The sequence below is a fragment of the Varroa destructor genome, unplaced genomic scaffold, assembly GCF_002443255.2.
Source record: "Varroa destructor unplaced genomic scaffold, Vdes_3.0 BEIS01000004.1, whole genome shotgun sequence".
NCBI classification, from domain to species: Eukaryota; Metazoa; Arthropoda; class Arachnida; order Mesostigmata; family Varroidae; genus Varroa; species Varroa destructor.
In genome coordinates this window covers 10,197,985-10,211,714 of record NW_019211457.1, presented here as the reverse complement: position 1 = coordinate 10,211,714, position 13,730 = coordinate 10,197,985, and the positions used below count along the sequence as shown (strand labels likewise).

The following is a 13,730-nucleotide window of genomic DNA, read 5'->3' as shown; positions in this document are numbered from 1 at the left end:
TTTGTTGTTGGGCTTTTTCGAGCCATTTAATGATCGCTGGAAGCGTTCCTAACGAATAGAATTATGATAAAATTAAGTCGGATGCGCAGTGTCAAGATATCGTAAAATTAAGACATCAAGCAAACATCCTAGATGATATATGACTTTTTATCTACGAGGAAAATATCATTCCAGACTTAATACAAGCTCTATTTAACCTGTCCTTGTTCTTTAGCTATGGCCCTATAATTACCTATCTGCGTCGAAACGGTACAGACCTTTCTGTCGGCGGCTCTTCGACGCGTGAGAACAGTAGAAAGGTTCACAACAAGCGGCATTACCACGCTTTTTGCTCGAGCACAGAATTTCCGCAGACGGTCGGTAGCAATGACAGGTCGCTCAGTTCGCTCAGTAGGTAGGGAAAAATAGCAAAATTCGTTTTTCGATGACCTTGCTACCGTTGACTGTAGGAGCACAAATGCTCTAAGGTTAGACCAAGAGGTGACAGCGATGGTAGCGGACAACAAACTCAAGCTTTCGTAAGTCATTCTCGTAATGGAGACTCGCCAATTCAGAGAAGGTAGCGATTTCATTCTTTGCTAACAACGGATAGGATTCGATCCATATCTCCGTGTGTCTCTGTGTTCGGTCGGTAAACGACGCCGTGCGGTTGGTGAATGGCGTTCGTAACCGTACGTCTGCAATTAGCACGACTCTTGTTTTGTCCGGCAAGGAAACAAGAATTCTGGACGGTCAGTGCGTCCAGTGGTGGGACAATATAGATTTGGGAATTATGGTAGCAGCAACAGGGCCCCGGTGACTGCTAAAAGATCTATGGATATTAATATAATTATTAGTCTTATAATGAAAGCACAGAGACTCGAGGTCGACAAACAGCACACTCTAAGAAAAATGGGTGTTTACGTGAAAATGATGGACGTCACTTGTTGTAGCAGCGGCAGCAGCAGCAGCAGCAGCAGCTGTTGTATCTGTGCGCGTCTACAAAGAGACAGATGACAAGAAGTGATAAATTCTCTCACGTCCGTTCGCGCCTCCGACCAGGTCGCATAGAACCCGTGGAACCATTCAGTTTCATTTAATATTATGAGATGAACCACTGTCCACCATCACCAATCATTTTTGCCACGCTGATTATTGGCGTTATTTTTATAAAGCATCTTTTGAGACCTGTTCGGATCCAGTTTCTTTCGACACTCAGTTTGATTAGCGAGAATACCTGTATAAACTTGCGTTCGTGTATCAAAATGGAGCGGGTCTGCACGGCGAAGATTCGACAACTCGGTGCGTCACGTAACTCATCGCGTTCTGACATTGACGAAGTTGAAACTATGTGATCTTCAACAGACACGCGAGGCGTTGCTTTATCGCGGCGTGTGAAAAGAGAGAGGAACCAAGATTATCGTACATGTTTGCCATGAGTGAACTAATGATTGTTCTTCCGACAGCCGGTAAAATAGTATAGTTTCATCAGGTGCGGAAGTCCTCCTTTATGATAGCATTAGGTAGGTCGATCAATACCGTACGCACTACTGTTTCAGTTTAAAAGCATTGTTAGCAAAGATATGCGTTTACTGCTTGAGTGTTTGTCTATCGATCTATGAATGTTGCCATTACTGAAACACTGCTTTCCACGTTTCAATGACACTTTAGTATCTGCCTCTGGAGTGTTCTAGCAGCAGCGCTGACCGACCGTTCCGCCGCTATTCAATAAAGCTCTGAGCAGCGAAGAACATTCGACGACGATTTCCACATGAGGTCGTTTCATTACCGAGACAGTTGGCCGGCGACGGTGTTTAATCGTAAATTCAAGATTTTTACTAACGGACCGATGAACAGCCCGGGTATTGCATGCTGTTTGTTTGCAAACTAACTATCTCGACACGTTCGTAGATTGTAGCTACGACAGAAGCAGACGCAGTGCTACCGGTCGCCAGTCTCAATAGCAAAGCCAAAAGTAACTGGCGGATCGTTGTTAGCAGAAGGAGGCAGCAGCGTCATCGTTTCGATTCGTTCGTTCGCCTCTCCTGTTCGAGACCGGCTAGAACACGATCAGCATTGGCTGGCACTGATTCATGAATACCCATAGTTTTTTTTTTTACCCAGTAAAAAAAGAAAGCAACGCGACGCGACGCGGCTTAACCTCGGACGACGCATTCGACGATGGAAGAAGAGGAGAGGCAGGAGGTGGTCCACGGATTCAGTCAGCGCTAGCGGCAACTTCTAAAGCTTCTTGCCAAAGTTAAACAAGATAGTCAAGTGGTGCGTGATAGTATGTGCTACGAGCGCAAATACAAGTAGAAGTAAATAGAAGAGGAAAAAGGGTGCGCACATGAGAGTCGCGAAAAGCAACTATAGATAACTAGACTAGAGAACGAGGCGCACCCAGTTGTAGGGACGGTTGTGCAGGGTATAAAGAGCATGTTACCAAACGCCGCCGCCGCCGCCGCCGACGTCGCTGTCCTGGTTAAGGCTGTCTATCGCTTTAGGCGGGCCAGCACGTTGCCGAAAGACAACAGAATAGATAGCCAGACCGCTATCGCCGGCAGATATTTGAGAAATATTCAGTGCCGCCGGCAGCGAGTCAGTGACTAACCGCGGGCGCGGCTCTAGGCGAAGTCTGTGTTTTTCTCTAGGATCTGTCGGTTCACTGGGTTATACGTACATGTGGGTATATATGGATGTGTATGTGATAAATCGTGAGGGCAAGAAGACAGGCTTGCGAACGCGTGTGCGTATGTGGAACACTGCTCAATCGGTAGAAAGTGCTCAGACCGGTAACTAACTCGTCTATCTTCGCCAGTCGTCCCGCTGAGTAAACAACGGGTTGTACATGAACACTTTCAGATTGAATATGACAGAAGGAAATAGCAGGAGATTAGAAATCTGTATAGAAGGGAGGACTAGCAATGTTAATCTTGTGGATTTTGGCATGTTTGCTTGCACTGTCGCTGTTTGACGTCGTCGGACGTTATTTACCAGTAAGTGCCTATCAACTCCCGTCCTCGTATGCTCCCGCCTACGGGAGTCTTTTAGGCTGACGGTAGAACAATGAGCGGCTACGTATGAAAGCGGTATATACATATCATTGGCTCAATCCAACACTTCTCATTCTAATTATTGCATTGGTTCATAATAAGGCTTACGAAACGTCCCCATACATTCTATCGCACTGCGTATCAAGAAGCTTCCTTCAGTTGAACTTCCAATAACGTTAATACCTCATATGTTCTCTTCCAGAGGGTAGGGTCTCTTACCGAGGGAGCGTTATAAAGTCAATGAACTAAACCACAATATATTTCCTTTATTCTTACCACCGATACTCATCAGATAGCCGCCATTGACAACAATCAAAAGGATAACGGCTATTAGAAATGTTACCGTCGTTACTATTACTACGAAAAAAAAACAACCCACTTTCAGCACCCCGCAGGCACTTACCAACAAAATGTCAATAATTACTAGGCATTCCTAAACGGTATATTTCAAAACATAGTCATACGTTCATGCTATTTTGCCTTGACGCAAGAACGCGTGGAAAACACTTATACCATCTGGTTTCGTCAATAGTGAGGTATTGATGAACTGAAAACAGGTGACGGCATCAATGGAACAACGGAAAGAGAAAATGCCCTGTAGACTTATAGCTTGAAACAGGTAGAATATACTAATTATACATCTTGCAATTATTTTTAATAACACTAGCCAACTAATGAAACTTACTGAAACTTTTTTTAAGTTGTTCCTGTTGACATTCTGCTAACGTGATTAGTTAGACAAAAACGGACGACGTCCAGCTGGAAGACTTAACGTTAGGAACGCTTTGTTCAAAGGCACAAGATTTTCCCTTCGCGAACGGTGGAACTTCGTTGTCGACACTGAAATTCATTATACGTCAAAACGTTGGGACGATCGGTTATTCTGTACAGGTAGAGAGAACTCGAAAAGCCATTCCTGGCCTGGACAGGAACCGAATCCGCTGTTGAAACGTTATATCTACTACTCTACGACAATACGATGCACGGTTGAAACAGTTAGTTAGAGTTGTCGATAAAAACTGTAGAAGGTCCTAAAGATATCAAACCGTACCTGTGGCACATACCACTTAAACGACTCGAGTAAAAACTCATCTTATTTCCATTTGTTTTTTCTTCATTTTGATGAGCGGTACGTCTTTGTCACGTCACATAGATTCTTAGATTTGTGTATCCTTGTGCTCCAGTAGTCTATGATAGTAGATAACCAAAGAACAATTCGAAGTGCTGGCTACAAGGCCACCATTTAGAATAACACCTTTCGCTTCATGTTCATTCATAGAGCTGATAGCGCGGTGGGGGTTGTTTGCTGTTCAGCGATTATCTTCACTTGAAAAAAAGACGATGCCCCAGCCGGCCCTTCTCGTCATCAATCTTCAACGAAAACATGGACCATCACAGCAATGTAACGTTTCTAGACGATCCTACCGTCATCAATCTTCGTACTTCATGTTCTAACTTTTTTAGACATTTGCTCGCTGCCCCTTTAATCGTTCCGCTTGATTTTTACAAATGTTTCATTCATCGCAGTAGAAGAATTCACCCGCAGCTGGGCGTCCATGCAATAGTTGACAATAATGATACTAGGTACGCACGAATGGCAAACCAGCGAGCAAACTGGCGCCATTACACTATGTTGGCATTACAGCGGAGCTGTTACGGGGGCATAGTCACGAGGTGCGGAGCCGGAGTCACCGAAGCGGCGAAGACCGAAGTTCTCGTCTCTATTGTCGTCATCATCGAAATTATTCGTGTCGCGAATATTTTCCGAAGTTAACTTAACACTAAGAACTTGAAGGACGTTTCGCCTTCAACGCCTCTCCTCCTCGTTCCCCTTGCTATTTTCGGTCCTCCTATTCTTATTCATTGTGTGCTCTGTATTCTTCGTTATTGTTCTTTTTCTTGACTTTGTTTTACGGGGCCTACACATGGTTACACTAGAGCCTGACCGTTGTATTTCTTGGGAATGTAACGGAGGCGGCAGATCTTGAATTTAGCCCGATATAATTTTTCTAGACAAGCGGATGAATATATGATTGGTTACCGCTTATACCGTAGGTGACAAGAGCTTTAGAACAACGGTTAGAAACGTCGATGCGTTTGTAGGAGGTTGACAAAGCGGACAAAACCTGGCAATCAGAAGTATTAAGGCGGTGGCAGCGGGGTCGCTACTTCTGCCTTGTGACCGTGAAGTTTCTACGGGACAGCATCCCCACGATACCAGCTAAATTGCGAAGTCAGCGTTGGAAAGCTGGAACGCTTCAGCTATACGAGCAGGTTCTTCACAGATATTAGCTGTGGGCTCTACAAACACTTGGGTACTGATGTTTTATATAGGAATATGAACTATTAAAGCGAAGATAAAGAAGAGGTAGAGCTTTTGTTTCTACGATAAGGGTAAACGATCGGCTTCAAGTGATACAACAAATGTGCAATGGATAAAGGAGCGAGGCTGACGTACCGTATGGCTAGTGTGATCAATGACATCTGGAAGCGAACCGCAGTTCTATAAAACTAGCGTGGTATACCTGTCGTTCGATACATGTTTTGAAGCTATTCATTTGACGAGGATCGAAGCGATTAAAATCGTTGCCGGTCATCCTTAGAAGCCATGTAGAAACGATGAAATATCAATGCGTTTTCTGTTTCCACTAGGAACAGTTCTCTGAAATGACCATGATACTGCAGCAAACATCTTGAAGCATCGTTGATCAGGAAGCTACGCAGGTTTCATCGGCATTTTACAGCTAGCAGGTACATCGACATGGCATTGATGGTATGTACATGTCGAATATGTGTTCTTTCTGAACGTGAAGCCCGGGTCAAAATGCGTGTCAGTTAATGCCCAGCATTCGGTGAAACCTCTTGAAATATAGCCTACACGAAAGACCAAACGACACAGTGAATGGCTGTCAGATCTTTCATCCTGAACACGAAAGGTATTTCGATCCGATGAACTCGAGGCTCAACCAAACGGTTTCTCTTTGACACAGCTCCCAAATCCACTATTTGTGCTTCCTCAATAGTTGTTAAGAAGTTGACAAGCAGTAATAATGATATTAACAGCAATCTTCGGGGTGTTATTTATATCGTAGTATAAGGCTATCACTGCTTATTGCCAATTTTTTTCGAAGACACATTGTCCAACTAGAATATGAAAAAATCTGGTTGAATCCTCAACAGACTATAAAAAACAAAACCTAATATGCTGTTTGATGTGGAGTCACCCATTTCTGATCCATTTGCGCCTAGGCACGCTCAGCTCCACGTACTACCGACTGTTTCGGATGTCCACCAAAAATAGCCTTACTGCTCTCGCCTACGCGGCGTATTGAAATTTTCCGCTGGCCAATGCCCTTGTCTCGAAAACTTTCATTGGTGACGCCATCCATTCGGACTGTTCGTCTCGGCAATACGGCCCTTGGCCTGCAGCATCCGACGGTCGCAATAAAAAATCGCTATCCAATGACAACACCGCAGAATCACTGCTAGTCATTTTGCTGGCACAGTTATCAATACACCGTGCGTGTATGCACACGTACAGAGATATTTTACAATCTGTTCCGCCTCCAAGTGATTAGTTTTGTTCGTCGGAAAACCGTCGAACCGGCTTTGCTTCTCATCCTCCACTACAGCCGGGTACGGACAAACCCTAAAACGCACGCGCTGATGGTCTGGTGTGCAGCGGCTACGAGTACTGCTAGAATCCGCTTCTACACCATTACTCTGTATTATTCGACAGGGTGACGACGACTGCCAGAACGAGAGTTGTCTTTGAATCGCTTGGCTTGCGTTCTCATGGCTCACCACTTCGGTGGCGGTAACCGTTGCTACCGACGATATTAGAAAATTGTACGAGTGACGATCGTCGAGTACGTCGCGGTCGAAGTATCAGCCAACGTTTTAGATCTTGCTTGGCTTACTTTCCTGTTCGTAGACGAGGCTGCTGCAGACGCATCACGATGTGTTGTTTCTACGGCTGGTATCGTACCCGCTGCTGCTGTATTTCGAATACATAGACAGCATCATGTCTATATGGCTGTGGAGACTATGAAGTTGGTTAGTGCGGAAGAAAGAACGGAGGCTCTGGTGATAGCAGCGACGGCAGCTGGGGAACAACGCCGTCTCTTTGTAGTCCCGTACGATTGTTGAAGACTCTGATTTGGGAAGGAGGGAAAGATAGAGTTTGCTCGTGCACACTCTTGAATCAATGGACGACGGTGCGTCATTTCACAGGAACGGAGTAGACGAGGCCAAATGAGTGGCAGTATGACACGGTCAGAAGCCAGCGGCAGCGGGCTGAAAATGCGAAAGAGGTGGTGTTTAGGGAGACAACACGATTATCCTAGCGGCCCTACTCCAGAAAAGCAATAAAAGCGGGCCATTTTTTTGTTGACCAGGCCCAATGCTGATGCGATTAGTAAAACAAGATTGTTGATAGTCGTGAAACTACCGTAAATCGTACCCGTTATCTATGATTAAGGGTCATCAACTGTATTTTCAATGTTAGAATAGAATGACGTATGTAACACGAAGGATGACGGATCAGGCGCCAGTTGTTGCGATCCGTTCACTCGTATTATTTTCTCAAGCTACACTCCGCATGATCTAGAGACGATTTAGTATAATGAGCTGTTTCTAGTACAGCGTCTGATCATCATAAGCGTCGTTATTGGTTGGTTGCCATTATTATATCATCCTTGACATTGAAGAACATAGCAAAGCTAAGAACAGCCAGTATTTCCATATACTAGTTTCTTATTCTGATTGACATTTGCTATGTGTAGCCGTCATGTTGTTCTCTTGGATAAGCGGCTTGCATCTGCGCTTGTATTGTATTGTATGCACGTACATGCGGTAGACGACGTCCTTAGCTCAGGCACACTAGACGGTACGTCAAAGCTAAAGCAATTGAGCGGGAACGGACGCTAGTCCTAGAGCGGATAATCGGAGCGCCGACCGTTGCAAGGACACTGTTGCCAGTGTATCCATAAATGAAATAGGCCGAAATACGTTTGGCGATTAATTCCGACAGTTCATTGTCATCGTCTGCTCACTACCGTAACTGTACGTATGATACATTTGATATATTATTGAGCGGGCGCTTCGACATAGAAAATGAAGGCGGGTTTCGGCCGACGAGGCGCCAGCCGCGTCTCGTTAACCGCCATGATCGTGCCTGTGATCACTATTGATGGATTGGACCTTATTTTTCCCAGTTTCCTTTTCGTTTTTCCTCTGTTAAACGTATTCCGAGTGCTACTGTTATATATCGATTGGTTATAGGTAGGTTATATTTGAATTAATCTATTGAAATGTGCTTCGATAGTACTGCAAGCTAACGAGCTAACAAGCTAAGAAACGAACTATTGTTCTATTTGCAAACAAACGAGATCCGCCGTCCTCGAATTCCGGCCGCCTTTCCTCACCGGGGTTTTCGGCCCCCGAGACGAGGACCATCATAGTAGTGATGAAGTAGCACATACTATTTATATAGCGAAAGTTACAATAATTATTAACGGTTGACCAGCATCTCATGACCATGGTGGCGGCATCGGCATAGATATTCCTTAGTGGGCCAATTCTCCTCTCTTTCGTTCACTGTCACCCCACCCCACCCCCACCCCCCCACGATCTTCCTAACTGGAAATTGTTGTCGAATAGCTGATTCAATAGATGGTGACGCACAAAATCTAATGATACTTAGCTTGCTATTATGGTCCGATCGTTGTTGTAGGCCAATCGACGCCTGAAAGTGTCTGTCCGTGTGATCTCTTCCAACAGTCGAGGGTCGTTTTTTTCCGTTATGCATTAAGCAGACTTCATGTAAATGGCGTTGTTCTCGGTCGTAGACATTGCGAAAAATTGACGTTATTCGATAGCTCATTTGCGGTGGCGGTCGCTGACCACTGTGCTTAATCACACCTATTACTATCTTACCTGGCGCCATTGTGGCGCCAGCCCCCTCTCCGCTTTAACGTTGGTCATCAGTGTTAATAACACTGAACGTCACAGCGTCGTGCACACGTTCACAAATACACAAGAGCTGACACATGTAACATCACAATAAGCAAATGCCAGTTATTAGAAACACATTACGCGCTCCATTATTAGGGGGCGGTAAACGTATTCCGAGAGGAGTGGCACCAGGAACCGTTGACGAGTGAAACCTGCGTGTATATAAATACAGACTGATGAGGTGGCATCGATGAAGACGAAGATCGGCCAAGCTCCAACCAGTACTATCCGATTTGCACCCCTATTTAGGAAGCACACACAAGAGAAAATCAATTATATAGATATTTAATGACACAGATGTTAATGATGACCATAATAATAATTATATACTTGGACGTAAATAGCGTCAATATTATAGTACCCAAATAAAGACGCTGTACTGAACAGAAAAAACGACGAGAAGAACCCTACGAGCTGGCTAATTAATGGCTAAAACAGGGTTACTGTAGTTACTATTAACCGGGATTGAGTATAGTTATTATAGACATTGTTTATGTGTGTGCGCGTACGAGCAATATGTTCAATGGCGAGGTTCTAATAGATATAAATCAGCGCATTCTGCGTCTGTGGGGTGCGTGTATGTGGCAGCAGTATGTGATCAAGTGTGGTCAGACATGATCAGACTCAGTACCATTGTTGGGGTAGCAGCTGACTGCTCGTAGGCGTTAGACATGGCTGTTGTCCGAAAACACCTTGACGGTTCCTCATTGGGAACCAGCTCGATTGTATTTAAGAGTTCGATGCACAACCGCGATACAGCGTAAATTAATTGTTGTTCCATTGGCAAAAGGGGTTGACCAATGCACCGTAGGCACAGCCTAGTACTTGAACTAAAAATTCTATAAAATATTCTGTAACAGTAAAAACTCTATTAGAAGAATTATTGAAGTAATTGAGAGTCAGCTGGATAACCAGTTTAGTATAGGTGATGAAGAAGTCCCATCTGCCAGCGTACTAATTGAATGTACAACAAAATGTACGACTCCCCTAGTGGTCACCAAATGATTTGCGGTATATAGAGCATATAATACATTGCCTTAACAAGGACACATCTGTCCTGTCAAAAGCAATATATAAAACTTTTTTTTTTGTGTCATTTGCAATGGTATTAATATTTAGTTATATTCTGTTGTATGTTTTTTTTTGACTTAAACATTGATGCGCTAAATGACTGTTCTCCTATAGATGTCGCTACGCCAGTGCGACAATGGCGGTTACGTTGACCCGTAACATCTCGACAGTTTGCCCGATCCCACTGTGTAAAAATGTCAGTATTTTCTTTTTTTTTATAATAGATCGCTTCTTTCCGGCTCGATAGTTCTGTGTGAGTAAATTTGATCTAGAAGATCGTCCGCGACGGACTGGAGGTAACCAAATCAAGGATAACAAATTGAAGCGGAGTAGTAATCGAAGAAGTCTAACCGCAAACGGCTCTATGAGAAGTCAATGCTAGCTGACATAAATGATGAACACTTTCTCTGCCCGATGATCTTTTTCAAGCCGTCGTTGTGTAATCATTATTACTATATGTAACTAACTAATAGAAGAACATATTACCAATCATATTTCTATAATAAAGCAGTATTACTAGTGTAGCCTTTTTGGCGGCCTTTTGAATATACCGGATAGGACACACGAGCGCTTTAGGCGGATCCGAGAAAGAGTAATGGCGTCCCACTCTTTTCGTTATGCATATATAATGGCTCGGTGGCTAAACGTACGAGTTGTAGGTAGAAGCGGAGTTGGCTGTGCCCCTTTGCTACTTTACGATATTCTGAGAAAATCAATTTACAAGCTACCATATCCGTCACTTCGGAGGAGTTCATAGAATCACAGAATTCTGCGCCAGCTTTGCCTGTAGCTCTTACGGTGGCGAAGATCGCCACGTTTGAGGTCCTTGATACAGCTGTCGTTATTGAATGATATTGGATTTTTATCCTCTTTTTTATTTTCTCTATTATTTATTACCACTACGACCATCAGTAGGAACGTTCTAACTGCAACTAGGCTACCAAAAGCATTTTCCATTACTTTGTCACACTTCTGGCTGACTAGTGCAGGACAAGTTACGCCCGATCTACATACGTTATCCGATCGCTGCCGGCATCGGAATCGTACGACGTACACGGCAGCTTTTGTTACTGATCACTATCGTGAGGCGCAAGGTAGATAGATACCGGCAATCGGGAAGGAGAGTTGTCAGCATCGTTGCAGAACTTCATTTATTAATACGTTCGCTATATGATGGTGATCGGTGGATGAAGAGCGGCTGCCTTTCTAGTTCTGAGAGTAAGGTGACCACAAGGCAATTGCATCACTGGTCTGATCTAGTTATTATGCATAGATCGTGACGCTGATTATTATTATTGTTATTTAATTTACTCCATGATACGACGAATATACCGATCAATATTGACTTCCCTGCTTTGGTTTCGTCCAGTTGGTAAGCATCAGAACGACTGAAGGCCTGCTATCGGCAGTAATAAAAAAAATATCAGCTTGACAAATAAAATCTTTTCACATTTGAGAAAAGGAAGATAGTAGTTTCTGGATCTAGGCTTTCTGCGTTCACTGATCAAGTCTAGCAATTGAAAACAACGCTTTAATAAGTAAGACTTTCCAACTACACAGCAGCTTGTTAGCAGAAAAAAAAAAAATTGCCATCTTCGCCACCGAATGCAGTAGCGAAGTTCGGAATCGGCTACAGTGACCAGTCCCGTTTATGCGTCTTGTTTTTTCCACTCGTCTATAGAATAAACCGAACAGACGAACGCATCCAAGTATCTGCCTATTTTTGCTAAGAAAGCTCAACGATGGCTGAAATATCAGCAGCATCGATAAACTGAAAAGAATATAGAGAGAGGTTAGATAAATTGGCGACCAATTTCCCCAGGTTTAGTATTTGAATCCATTATTAATCGTTATCGTCCATTCCAAATTAACCGATCTAATACTGATAAACGCGTCCCTATACCGACTGCTTATCTCTATTATTATTATTATCTATAATTGATCGATACTTGAGTCAATGTAGGTGTTGCATTGTAATCCTCCAAACCGTTTACGTCTACGTATTAAGTTTGAAGGATTTTTTTTTGTCAGTAAGATGTGCGAAGTGCATAGTTGGTCAAGTAAAAATTTTCTATATAAATCCAATGCTGATCGGCTAAACGGTGTTACAAACTGTAGTACGATTGCTGATATCCCGCATAGAGTATAGGCAGAAATATAGACGAAAAATAAAACACGTCCAAAGTGTTCTGTGAATTATGGACGATGATATTTCACTGTAATTTCTATTTTTTTTTTCTAGAGTAATAATTTTCCAAGATTATATCATTGATTCTCATCGATTGACAATATCAGTAAGTAATTAATGGTGACCATGATTATTTTTCGCTAATGATCAGAAAGGCTGAAGACGAAGCCGTCGAAGAAGATATTAGAGACCCTAAAGGCTCCATCAGTTGATGTTATCACATACATAACACGATGCCGCTGGTGAAGATACGCTCAAGACATCTTGTTCAAACCACGGCAGCACCACTGATCAAGTAATTATAATTATGTTGTGTAGCCGAGAAGCTATATTTTGCATACTAATTCAAATTATAGGGACGTAAAAATGTGAGTGAGTGCTGAATAATGAATGTGTGCTAAATGCGATACGCTCCCAGAGCCTAATGTACTATATAAGGAACCGGTTCTAATGAAGAACATATTACACAGGACGTCATCACACAAAGGTTCTATCAGGCCAGTATCATACAAGGTCCTGTGCTGCGGGCGATTCACTGAGGAAAAACTGGCAGAGCCATATATCTCTGCCGGAGCTCGAGCTTCAAGCATATTTAATGTCTCCGTATCTCAGTCGATGTCGATAAAGTTTCTAGATTTTTAAAGATGATCTGCTACACTTGATTATACGTAACTTAAGTTGCGCAGAACGAACTTTACTGACTGGAAACTAATGGATGCAGCTCGTCTTTGCATCGCGAATCGAGGATCGATTAAGGTCGATTATAGTCTTATCCCAGTCTACAATGGCGTGGGGGACCCAGCAAAACTAATTTTATATCTAGCGTCTTCACTCACAACGTAGCTATTATAGGATACATCAATTATAGGCTATTATACAAAGCATCTAGATAAAGTGTAGGTGTATCGTTATAACTACGATGGTATTAATTGCAGAGTTCAGACAGACGTTCCTGGAGCTCGACCTGTCCCACCTTGACCCAGTGCGTGGCGTAATCAAACGAAATAAAAAAAAAATGGCACTCTCCTGAAATACCCGTTACCTTGTAATAACATCACAGTACTGTAATAATATTAGAGACGATGATGATGATAACACAATAGTGGTTCACGACTTTAGAGGAGTCGTAGGGGATCGTATTGGGCTCTATTATTACGCTTCCATCATTCGTTCAGATCGCCATTATCACCCCACCACCACCACCACCGCCCCCCAACCCCCGGCTGGTATGGGGGGGGGGGGGGATCGCTTAAAGTGCCGTAATAGAGCCTGTCGTGAGTAGGTGTCTTTATCCATAGCAGCAGAATTGATAAGAACATTTTGTCTAGTCTGTCTCAGCTGACAACTATATACAGGTGCCGCTAGTTTGTGTGAAATTTCACAAAAATATTGTAATAATAATAGAAGTTGCGGTGATAATG

General features: G+C 43.3%; 2 protein-coding genes across 5 annotated transcripts in view; one reads left to right on the top strand and one right to left on the bottom strand.

Moving 5' to 3' along the window:
- Window positions 1-8,632, bottom strand: part of LOC111250330 (uncharacterized) — a 108,880-nt gene extending 100,248 nt beyond the window's left edge. For both annotated transcript variants that reach the window (XR_002673303.2, XM_086986825.1), the window contains exon 1: window positions 3,721-8,632. The gene's annotated coding sequence lies outside the window, so the exon portion shown is untranslated. The remainder of the gene's footprint in view (window positions 1-3,720) is intronic.
- The window catches only part of LOC111250317 (ephrin-B1-like), a 104,885-nt gene that overhangs the window by 80,008 nt on the left and 11,147 nt on the right, over window positions 1-13,730 (top strand). The gene's annotated exons all lie outside the window — the stretch shown is intronic.